This window comes from Phascolarctos cinereus, unplaced genomic scaffold (genome assembly GCF_003287225.1).
Source record: "Phascolarctos cinereus isolate Bilbo 61053 unplaced genomic scaffold, phaCin_HiC Scaffold_2;HRSCAF=192, whole genome shotgun sequence".
NCBI classification, from domain to species: Eukaryota; Metazoa; Chordata; class Mammalia; order Diprotodontia; family Phascolarctidae; genus Phascolarctos; species Phascolarctos cinereus.
The window spans coordinates 75,268,934-75,281,664 of NW_027555625.1; the positions used below are offsets into that span (position 1 = coordinate 75,268,934).

Consider the following 12,731-nt stretch of genomic DNA (forward strand, 5'->3'; position numbering starts at 1 on the left):
CATTCAAAGAAATGGTACAATAAAAATAATAATATTTAGCCCATGAGTGAACTCACTAACACACACACACACACACACCAGGAAGAATTACTATTCACAGTAATCATTTATTGAGCATACACATATTCCCTGGGCAAATATAGAGAGGATCAACTCATACCTCTAATGTTTTACAACTTTTGATGTCTTTTGGTGATATCAAGTTGCTAACTCTGCTCCTACTGAATGCTTCTCTTTGTTATGTCCCATTGTATGTTGCTTCATTCTCCAATAGGTTTTCAACTATCTAGTTATCCCTGGGGCCACGTTACACTCAGCCCAACTTCTGCTGGGAATGTTGTGGTTATTGAGTCTCTCTGAGTAATCAGTGGGCCCCACATTTGTAGAGTCCCACATGTTATGGGAGGCCCATCATTGACAGTGGCTCAAAGGAAGGCAAAATAGAAATCTCTAGCATTTTTTCCTTCCATCCTACTTCAATGGGAGTCTTTCATTCCTGCCAGGAGGGAAAGCAGGACATTGGGCCCAGAGGCCACCATTTTGTTCTCCTCAGAGAGAAGGGTTACCAGGTTAGAAGAATATTGATCTGCTGCCTTAAAGATTATAAGTCTAGGGGATATGATCAGATTTAAGCTAACTTTTGATCATTTTGTAGGGAAGAAGGGACCCCAAATTTACATCCAAATCTTTATCCCTTCCCCACCTAATGCCAGCTCCACAATTGACATACATAGCAAATAGCAAAGAAATCTATTCATTCAAATAATAAAAAGTAAAACTGAAATAAGAGAAGTATAGATAAAAGAATATATGACATATAATATGGAGTGAAAGAGGTCTCTTACTGGGAACAGAATAACTCAGCTCAACCAAGAGAGAGCCCTAGACTTTATCCAAACAGAAACTCTGCAAAGCATCTAGAATAGCAAACTGAAAATAAGGACATGATGGACAAGCCACTCCTCTCAGATGAAGACTCCCAGCGTCTTCCTTCAGCAACTTGAAGTACAATTGACCTCTTCCATTTTCTCTCTTAATGATGGAAGCTGACTCAACGATTAGTTCAAAGAAGACTCTCACTTGGAGAGTCTTGAAAGGGGCATTGACCCTGAAGAATCCTGAAGAGTAACTTGAAGCTTGGTGAGTCCTTCAAAGAGGACTCAAAGTTGACTGGAAAAAGTCTGAGCTCTCTGATGTCTTACCAACTCTGCCCTCCCCCTTATGCAGGACAGGAAATTCATCCGCACTAACAAGGAAAGAGTCCCATACCAATGGACTTTGGAATTGGGGTTACAAAAGCATCAAAAACACAATTTGAACCCAGATCCTTTGACCCAGAGTTAGTGGTCTTTATTACAAACCAGACTGCCTTCCTAATACTGATGAAGAAATTATTTTCGACCACTCTCCATTATACAACTCTGTTATATGAAAGTTCTGGGCTGGTTAGTGAAAAATGAAAAGGCTGGTGACTTATGACCTACTTACTTCCAACAACAAATCACACCTGGGTTTCTTTCTGATCTCTCTACAAAAGAAAGATTAGACTTAAAAAAAAAACTTGGACATTAGAAGCAAAGAATTATAGTTGTAGAGAGGCAAATCATGGCCTGATTAAAGGAAAAAATCTTCTCAAGGCCTAAGCTCCCTTAGAAGGGAATAGGCAACTCATGTTGTTGGGCTACCTTTCACTGGAGGTCTTTAGGTAAAGATTGTACGACTATATATTGTAGATATTGTACCTGGGGGTTCTTTTTTCGTACATAGATGATCTCCAAGGTCTCTTCCAACTGTGAGGTTCTGTGACTTTTGATTCGATAATTCATTTTAAGCCAACTCAAAATTCAAAATTTCATATTAAGGTGATATTAAAAAGGAGTTGAATTTTGATCTGTTACTCTCATCCTTATTTTTTTAACCCCTTTTCTATCTTCAAACCATCTTAACCAGTTTGTATTTATTAAAAATGCTTCCTGCCACATCTTATTTCCACTTTAACTTCTACAAAAATAAATAAATAAATAAAAAGATTACCTGAATACTACGGAAGAACATAGGACTAGGCATTTGATCAGGGACAGGGATAAAGGAAGACACGGACCTTGTCTTCACTGCTCACCATAGCATAGGTTTCAAAATTGCTCAGGAAGTTAATGAGGGTAACAGGAGATCTTTAGCTGAAGAGAGTTCAATAGAAGTTTGAGAGAAGGAACCTGCTGTGCACAGCCTGGCTTTAAAACTCACATGCATTAATAGAGTGGAAAGTGTGGCAAATTGGAGCCTTCTTTGTTTAGTTCAAACCCTATGGCATACCAGCTACTGAATCCATGATTCCTGAAACTTGTACTTTGCCTCCTGACTTCGTGGTGCCCATGATTTTGACCTAGCCTCTTCTTAAGCATAGCTGTTGCCTCAGGCCCATTCAAATTCTGAAACTTAGAATTCTAACTACCAACCTTGACTACTTCATCTCCTTACTGATATACTGAGCCTGTAGTCTAAGATCTCCAATGAGGAATATATCTTACATGAAGAAAATAGATTCCTACTACCCCACCCTTCCCCAATATACCCCACCTCTAATATACACATACAAATTAGATGCAAGTAACGCATCTTCTCAATGTAGCCCCAACAACCCTGATTTTCTTAGCTTGAAAAATAGTTAATATAATGGTACTCAGGATTTGGGAACCCTTCTCGAATTCAGCACAATAAAATATTTGAGAAGGCTGATTCTGCCTTTCTGTGTCTATATTTTCATGGAAATCTTCGCTTTTTTTCTTTGATAACTTATTAAGATATATATTGCTTGAGACTGACTACTTAATTTAAAAAAAAAAACTTGATACTTCTTTCCTTATATCCACATAGGCAGAAAGAACCTTGTTAGGAAAACTATTTTTTAGGAAATGGCATCATAACCTGGAATGTGTCTAAATTATGATAACCAGGATGGTAAGTGTCTGGAACCATAATATTAATAATTGACATTTAAATAAGCAGCAGATGGGCCAGTATGCTGGACTTGGCATCAAGAAGAGCTGAATTTGATTCCTGACTCAGTCATTTACTAACTATGTGACCCTGGGTAAGTCATTTTACCCCTCTCAACTTCAAGTTTCACATCTGTAAAAATAGCTAATAACACCTCTGTTAGAGGCTTATCGTGAGAATCAAATGAGATGATAATTAGTGAAAGTAATAATAGCTAACATTCTTTAGTGCTTACTTAGTGCCAGACACTAGACTAAACACTTTACAATTATTATCTCATTTGGTCATGACAACCCTGGAAGAGGTGCTATTATTATCCCCATATTGTAGATGAGGAAACTGAGACAAACAGAGATTAAATGACTTGCCCAGAGTCACACAATTAGTAAGTGTCTGGGATAATATATAAGCTGCTTTGCAAACCTTGAAAAGCTATCCAAATGCCACCTATTATTATATAGCATATAAAGTATAAAACACAATAGCTCACATTTTCCTATATGCTTGCATAACAAATAAGTACAATGTTAATTATTCCCAATTTGTAGATGAAAAAATGGTTGCCCAAAGAGATTAAGTGACATACTCATGGTCACATAAGTGTTGTTCAGTCATTTCAGTCATGTCCAACCTTCATGACCTCATTTGGGGTTTTCTTGGCAAAGATACTGGTTTGTCATTTCCTTCTCCAGCTCATTTAACAGATGAGGAAACTGAGGCAAACAGGGTTAAGTAACTTGCCCAGAGTCACATAGCTAGTAAGTATCTGAGGCCAGATTTGAACTCAGGTCTTCCTGACTCCAGACTTGGTACTCTATCCACCGTGCCGTTCAGTTGCCCTTTTAGCTTACTTTATTCATCCATTTAAATGAGCATTCCTGTGTTTCTTTGAATTCTTCACATACATCCTTTCTTACTGCACATTTATATGAGGAAGTGGCCTCTAAGTCATCAGACATTTATATTGCTATGCAAGCCAGACCTCAGCTGAGAAAAATTAAATTTGGTTCATTGAGTGATTTTTTTTTTAACCCCTGCAATCTTTCTAGAGAGGAAGAACCTGAGAAAGTACTGTAGCACAGAGAATGGATTCTTAGCTTTAAGTCTTGGTTAAAAGGGTTACTTTGGACAGGACCAATTTTCAGCAGTTCTCTTTTGCTAGAATAGCATTATAGATTTATTATTTTGGATTACTCTTAGTGAGCTTGTAAGCTGAAAAAAAGGTTTTCCATCTTGTTTTAGTGTTCATTAGTTGTTGGAAAATTCCACCATTAAGCAACAGAATTAATAAAGTTCCTAGTTACTGTCCTGGGTTTTAATGGAGTTTATATATCCCTTTTTTTAAAAATAAAAGCATTTTTAGGGAGAGGGTTAGCCAAAATTTGCTCTTCAGTCTTGTCAGAAAGACTCAGGCTTTATTTTTTGGGGGGAGGGGGTTGGTCTGTTGTAACATGTAACTGTTCTCTGTAAAAAGCATCCTGGAATACAGATGGATGAGACCTAAGACTTCATCTAGAATGGGTTTTCCCAGAGAAATGGCAGCTGATAGAATTCCTATAGAAGTATATGGCAAAAGCAAATGTACTCACCCACTAAGTCCAGGGGAAGGGGTGGGGAGTGGGGTAGTTCCTGCAGCCAAATCTCAAGTGGAAAGTTTTTTTTTTTTAATTTCCTAGTTAATGTGATGATAAAATCTAGAGGTTTTGCCACAAAAGAGATTTCTTCATTCTGTGCTACCCTTGGGAGTTGTCTTGTGGGTAACTTAAGTTACCATAAAATTTACCTTTGTGGGCAGATGCAAATTTCCTGGATAGATACAGCTTTGGAGTTTGGGGCTTGCCTCAATTTTGGGAGTTTGCAGACCTGTCTTGTTGGTGAAAAGCAACATTCCTGAAGAATGGTGCCCTTTGTAAGAAGAAAAAGATTACCTACATGGCTTCTGTAGTAGAATATCAAAGCAACGATATAGAGGTATATAAAAACAGCAAATCAATGTAGGAATTGACCAGTGAGACAATGAAATAGTTACGTTTCAGAATTTGTCAGTTCTAGACTTGGAGTCAGAAGTTAAAGAAATAGTCCCCTGAGAGGGACTGACTCTTGAAGAGAAGGAAAAGGAGATCAACTTTCCTACCTACCTCCACTAACCACAACATTACAAACATTATGCCCAAGAAGAATTATGTGAGGAGGACTCTACAAAGGGAGAAAAGATTTCCAGACACTTAATAATAGGAATCATGAGTTACCTTTGCTATGTGTTTATCCTACACATATACCTCAAGTTGGAGTCCACTCTTTCCATCAATGCTATGTGTATTTGTGGGTGAATATAGCCTAGTCTTTTGGGGGAGAATATTTGTACCAACTGTTCTTCTGATATCATCTCAGTAAAGACCTTTGGTGAAAGCTAATTAAGCCTATTGGCAGATAATAAATGGTAAGCACACTGTTGAAGAATAAAGAACTATGTTGTTATGCATAGTTACTTAGGATTACTCATAAAATCCAAGGCTAGTAGTCACTCTTGAGGATCCAAAATTCAAGTTCATCTGGAAATTTGGGAGCAGCCCCCAATATAGTGTTATAACAGAGTAACAGGTTGTTTTTTTTGTTTGTTTGTTTTTGTTATCTACAAACACTAATCAACTATTGTGACTTAATATGCAATCTTTATCCAGTGAGCTAGTTTATAAACTCCCAGGGGCACACCGGACCTCTTGTAGTGATAATAATAATAACAAAAACAGTAGTAGTAGTAGTAGTAGTAGTAGTAGTAGTAGTAGCAGCGCAGCAGCAGTAGTAGTAGCAATAACATTCACATAGAACTTTAAAGTTTGTAAAGCATTTTACATATTACCATCTTAGTGGAAACTTACGACAACCCTGTGAGTAGCTGCTATTATTATGCAGATAGGTGGTATGGTGGGTAGAGTGCTAGACTTTAAGTAAAGACCTGAGTTCACACATTTCCTAGCTATGTCACAATAAACTAAGCATTTAACCTTCCTCTGCCTGGATTTCTTCATCAGTATACTGAAGATAGTACCTACTCCAAGATGCATTGTGAAGATCAAAATGAGGTAGCAGGTGTATAGAGCTTTCCAAGCCTCAATGCACTATATAAATGTTTGTTATTATTATGATCCCCATTTTACATATGAGGAGACTGAGGTACAGAGAGGTTAAACGACTTGTCCAGGGTCACATAGCTAGTAAAGTAACTCTCCGAGGGAAGATTTAAACTCAGGTCTTCCTTATTCCAAGTCAGGAAGTGCTCTATCCACTAAGCTACCTGAGGGTAATTTCACATTATGGTCCAACATTTCCTGTGGAGGATGATGGAGGGAAATTATGTGAAGAGCTTAAAAATACCCTCCAAACTAAATCAACTTATCCCACAGAAAAATACAGCAAAGAAACACAGGTGGATGAATCCAGACTGTGAGAGAAGAGTACAGACTTGCTATTTAAGAGTTTCCACAATGAAGCGGCATCAGTGACATAGATCTTCTAATCAAGCATTTAATTTCTCTTCGCGGCTTGGAAAATGCTTTTCATTTAAATTCACCTCCTAGGTGTTCTATGTCAGGCAATTACTCTATCGAAAGGTTTTCAAAGCCTAAGAAAATTAAATAGGTGGTTCTTAAAGCAACACTGCCTCTAAAGCATAATTGCAGTTAAAAAGTAACAAACCTGAAAGCACAAATTGGGTTTTCTTCTTCCCTCAATACAGAGCTGAAACTTTCATTAATGCTAATGCGACTTCCAAGTGCACACTGAAAGAAAACCAGAAGCCCATGCTCACAGTAATTGCCCTCATGATCTAGAAAATGAATGCACATGGCCAAGTAAATCATATTAGGTTTGCTGAAAATTAAACTCTCTTTTGCTTAGTTATTTATTTAGTTTATTGCATTTTTATAGCCTGAAGCTCAATTACTTGAGGCTCTGATGTGAAAAATAGAGCCAGATTATACCCAGAAAAATTGTAGGATGGGGAACATAGGGGCCATAGATAGTGGGGCCAGGAGTAATGATGATGGAATTAAGGCTGTCTAAGGTCACTGCATTCAGATGCCCTCCCTCCAAGACAGAATCTATAATACTCAGGAAAGATTAGAATCTATGTTGGTCTTGAATCCTCTTAAGAAAGAATTTCACAATATTTTTGTCCTAGGATTTCAAAACTTGTTGGCAAATAATATTTTTTTTCAGCTCCATATATTACACTTTTAGTTTCAGACAAGACTTTAGGGCGATTCCAGCACCTAGCTTACTGGCTTGGACTTTGGAAATGCTTGATACCTACTTGTTGGGTGAATTTCTCCATTCCATAGAATTCAACCTTCTTTAGCATAGGAGCCCCCACCAACCACTACCACCAACTAGTGAAGACTAGAATCCCTCCTTGCTATAATAGGTAGACTTTGTGAATTAACTGTGGTTAAAAACATTCATCTATTGAACAGTCTTCTGGTGATGACCTACTCTGACCTTAACTAGACTAGTCTTCAAATGACAGTACAGCTTGTACTCTGAACTTTTTTCAACTTGGTGCAGTCTAACAAAGATTGCGCTTTACTGGCATAACCTCTGATATCATAGAGTTTCTTCAATACTTTAGGAAGATGGGGTAGTTTTGTCTTATTTTGCATGATAGAGAAAGGTAAGACGTGTAAAATTGTTTTGTCCAAGAAACAGTAGGCTTGGCTGATATCATTAACTAACAACCTCAGATTACCACTAAGATCAATCAGAAATTAAAGAGAGAGAATGAGGCCTGCCACCTTTACTTTAACCAGTATCTCTGGACATCTCAATACTATGATAAAGCATCAAAGAAGTTCAGTCTGTAGTGGAGGTGCCATAAACTTTTGCTATTAATATCTCCCAGAGATTATTTTATAAGAATCAATGAATCAACATGCATTTATTAAGTGGCTACTCTGTGTCAATGTTTCAGATAAAAAGACAAAGAATGAGACAATCTTTACTTTCTGTATTCTACTAGGGGACATAACATATACTCAAACAGGTATATACAGAATACCTACAGATGGGAACCTGGATGAGAGTCTGTGGCAGTAAGTGGGAATTTTCACAAATTAGGGTAGGCCTTCACATAGAAACATACAGAGTAGGCCCATGGCCCACAAAGATAGACACAGAGAAGGTCCGCACATGTGGAGAGTCACTGATACTCTAGTCAAAGTTCATACTTGAGTTTATTGATTCCAGGTTTTTCCTTCTCCTATCTCTCCTCCACATAGCCGACAAAATAATCTTAAGGTTCAAATCTGACCATGTCACATGGCAATTACCTATATGATAAAATAGAAATTTTCAGCCTGGTACTTAAAACCCTCTATGATCTGGACACAACCCACCATTCATTTGGAGAATTTATTCTATGGAAAAGCAGAGCAAGGGACAGCTAGGTGGTGCAATGGAGAAAGCTCTGGCCTTGGAGTCGAGGGGACCTGAGCTCAAATCTGGCCTCAGACACTTGATACTTACTAGCTATGTGACCTTCAGCAAGTCACTTTACCCCGATTGCCTCACCAAAAAAAAAAAAGCTGAGTAAGAACAAAACCAAAAACGAACAAACAAACAAACAAAACATCAGATTGGACTATCCCAAGAAGCAGTACTACAGCTAAAAAAAAAAAGGCAGAAAATGACTTCTCTTCAAATACTCCATATTCAAGCCAGTTTGGACTTTCACAAACTCCTTGTTCCATTTACTGACTTGATGTGTTTTCAGGTCATTCCCTCTACCTCACACATTGTCATTTCTACCTTTTGGAATACTTCAGGGCTAAAATTAGGCACTGTCTCCTCTGTCAAAATTTCCTTGATTTCCTATGTTATCAATGTTTTTTGGCTTCTCAAATAATCTGAAATGTGTTTAATTTTATAAAAGTTATTTAAGTAGAATGTAAATTCCTCCAAGGCAGGAGCTTTTTCCTTTTTGACTTTGCATTCTCAATACCTAGCTTTCCATATGATGTTATCGAGCAATCATTTTCAATTGTGTCTGACTCTTTATGATCCCATTTGGGGTTCTCTTGGCAAAGGTACTGAATTGGTTGCCATTTCCTTCTGCAGTTCATTTTACAGATGAGAAACTGAGGCAAACAGGATTAAGTGACTTGCCCAGGGTCACACAGCTGAGTGTCTGAGACCAGACCCATGAAGATGAGTCTTCCTAACACCAGACCTAGTGCTCTATCCACTGCACCACCTAGATACCCCTTTCCACATTGGTAGGTGCTCTAAAAAGTGCTTGTGAGTTGAATTACTAGAGTTAGCCATGTGACTCCTTCTCATAAATTGCTCATGGTTCCCTAGTGTCTACTAATTAAGGTTCAAATTCTTTCACCTTTCACAATGTGTTACTATCTTACCTTTCCATACTTAAATTATCCCTTTCCATGAACTCAATGATTGAGCAAAACTGGGTAATTGTTCATACTTCAGGAAGTCACTCCCTGCTTTCTCTGATTTCAGTGCCTTAAAGTATGATATTCCTTGTATCTGGAATGTTTCTTCTACCTTTGCTTATAAGAAAATTTACTGGGGAAGTTAGATGGAACAGTGGATAGAGCACCAGCCCTGAAGTCAGGAGGACCAGAGTTCAAATCTGGTCTCTGATCAAGCACTTGACACTTACTAGCTGTGTGACCCTGGGCAAGTCACTTAACCCCAACTGCCTATTAAAAAAAAGTTACAGATTTCACAGTAAACTTCAAATAAATATATCATATAAAAAAAAAGAAAATTTTCCAGTTTTAAAAGTACAGCAAAAATATCAGCTTTTCCAGGAAGACTTACTTAATCCCCCATTGTCATAATGACTACCTACTTCCTCGGATAGAACACTGTTTCATAAAAACTTTTTGTTCTTGTCATATGATATTGCATATTATAGCTATCTGTGTTTATGTCATCCAAAGAAGCTATAAGCTCCTTAAGGACAAGCATTATGTAATTTTTAGATCTCCTTTAATGATTAACATAGATTATATATGTTAAATTATTAACATGTGTTTATTATATTTGTAGTTTTACTGATGTTACTTTGATACTGGGTATGTGGTAGGGAAGCAATAAGCATTTATATTATTTCTATAAGGTACTCTGCTGAGCACTTCTACAAATATTATCTCATTTGATACTCACAACGACTCTAAGAAATAGGTACTATTATTATCTACATTTCGTAGTTGATGAAACTGAGGCAAACAGAAGTTAAGTGACTTGCCCAGGGTCATATAGCTGTGGACTGTCTCAGGTCAAATATGAAATCAGTACTTTTACTCCTGGGACAACGTTCTATCTACTGTGCCACCACATCCTTCTAAGGTGCTAGAGGGGGTATTACCTGCACCATCTGCTACCAGGAGGGGTATTATTTACAATAGAAGAAGTGTGATATAGTAGAATGTCTATTGCCCCTGAAGTCAAGAAACCTGAATTTGAATCCCATTTTTGACATTTAGTAGCTGTAAGACTCTACACAGGTCATTTAAGATTTTAAGTCTCTGTTTCCTCATTTGTGAGGTAAAGTTCAGTGATTTTATTATTATCCTCATGGGGATGTAAAGAAAAGAATTTAGTGAACTTCAAAGTACTATATAAGAAGGTTAGCATGTACTGTTGGGCAAACAACAGGCTCTAAGTAAATGCTTGCTGAATAAAAACATAATAAAAAAACATAATAAAAACTGTCTTTTGTAAGAGAGATTCCTAATTCCCCTCATTACTAGTGCCATCCCTCTGAGCTTACCTCTGATTTTCTATTTACAGTATTAATAGATAGATAAAGATAGATGAGACAAATATATAGATAGATATAAAATCATAGCTAAGGATAGACATAGATGTGTATATGTATGTGTATATATGTATATATATATATGTGTGTATGTGTATGTATATATATATGTACACTTATGCATGCATATACATATATATCGATATATACATAAGATGTAGGTATACACACATATGTGTGTGTGTGTATATACATATATATTTATCTTGTATATGCATTTTCCACATACATGATATACATTTTTTTAAAATTTTGTCTTCTTTAGAATGTAGGATCTTTGTGAGCGTGGACCATTTTTGCATCTCTTTGTATGCTCAGTATTTAACATAGTAATAAAGTTTGTTGATGACTTAAATGTTTTCATCTGAAAGCTCATCCCTTTGCACGTTAGTGTCTCTGTCATTTTGTTACTCCTTCCCCTCAGCTTCTCTGAAGCTTTTCAAAACACACTTTTAGGAAAACAGTCAAAATGAATTAAAATAAGTCATTTTAAAGATTTCAATAGTCAAAATACCTAAAAATTCTCTTTTTATCCATTTTTTTTTCCAGATCATATGAGGGGAGATAAATGCTTCTCTAAGGTACACTTTGCTGTATCATTTTTCTGCATGTATAAAGACAAAACAACTAGGCAAAAGGAGTAGAGGATGGCAGAGGTTGAAATATATAAATAGTGTCATGTAAGAATTGAACATGAACTAGGACAGACTTCAGGAATTTGTGGGGGTTAGGAAACTGGTGTGCTATGGTCCATGGGGTCACGAAGAGTTTGATGTGACTTAACCACTGAAAAACAACACCACCAGATCAAAGTAAATAGTATTGATTTGTCCTAACCAAGTTTTGGAAATTGTTTTCACCCAATAAAAGTAAATTTACTGTATTCATTTCAAGACATACCCGTTCTCATTATACTCTGATGAACTCCAGTTGTTTTGTAGGTGAATTTAGATTTTCAATCAGGCTTGTATTCACATTATGTGGCCAAAGTATTTAAGCTTTAGTATTTGTTCTTCCAATGAATAGTTTGAATTAATTTATTTAAGTATTGACTGATTTGATCTCCTTGCTGTCCAAGGGACTCCCAAAAATCTTCTCTAGTACCACAGTTCAAAAGCACTGATTCTGCAGCACTCATTTTTCCATATAGCCAAACTCTCACAGCCATACATTGCTACTGGAAAAAAACTGTATTGTTGACTATCTGGACTTTTGTTAGCAAGGTGAGATTTCTGTTTTTCAGCATGCTGTCCTGATTTGCCATAGCTTTCCTTCAAGAGAGCAAATGTCTTTTAATTCATGGCTGCTGTTGCCATCTGCGGTGATCTTTAAGCCCAAGGATATATATCAAATCTGACACTGCTTCCATTTCTTCTCCCTCTATTTGCCAGAAAGTGAGGGAATCAGTTGACAAGATCTCAGGGGTTTTTTTTAATGTTAAGCTTCAAGCTAGCATTTATATTCTCATCCTTCACCCTCATCAAGAGACTTCTTAATTCTTCACTTTCTGCCATGAGAGTACTTTAGTCTGCATATCTAAGATTGTTGACCTATATTCCAGCTTTTGATTCATCCTATCTGAAATTTTCATTATGTATTCTGCATATAAGTTAAATAAATTAGGTGATAACATACAACCTTCTTGAGTTCCTTTTGCAATCTTAAGCCAACCAGTTGTTCTATACACAGTTTTACCTGTTGCTTCTTAGCCTGCATATAGGTTTGTCAGCAGACAAGATAATTTGGTACTCCCATCTCTTTGAGGGCTTGCCACATTATATTGTGATCCACATAGTCAAAGACTTCAGTGTAAGTAGATGTTTTTTTCTGGAATTCCTTACTTTCTCAATAGTGCAGCAAATGTTGGCAATTTGGTCTCTATTTCCTCTGCTTC

The 12,731-nt window shown here is 36.9% G+C and overlaps 1 pseudogene; it reads right to left on the minus strand.

Moving 5' to 3' along the window:
- LOC110193261 (large ribosomal subunit protein eL42-like) overlaps positions 1-12,731 on the minus strand; it is a 57,733-nt pseudogene that overhangs the window by 34,540 nt on the left and 10,462 nt on the right.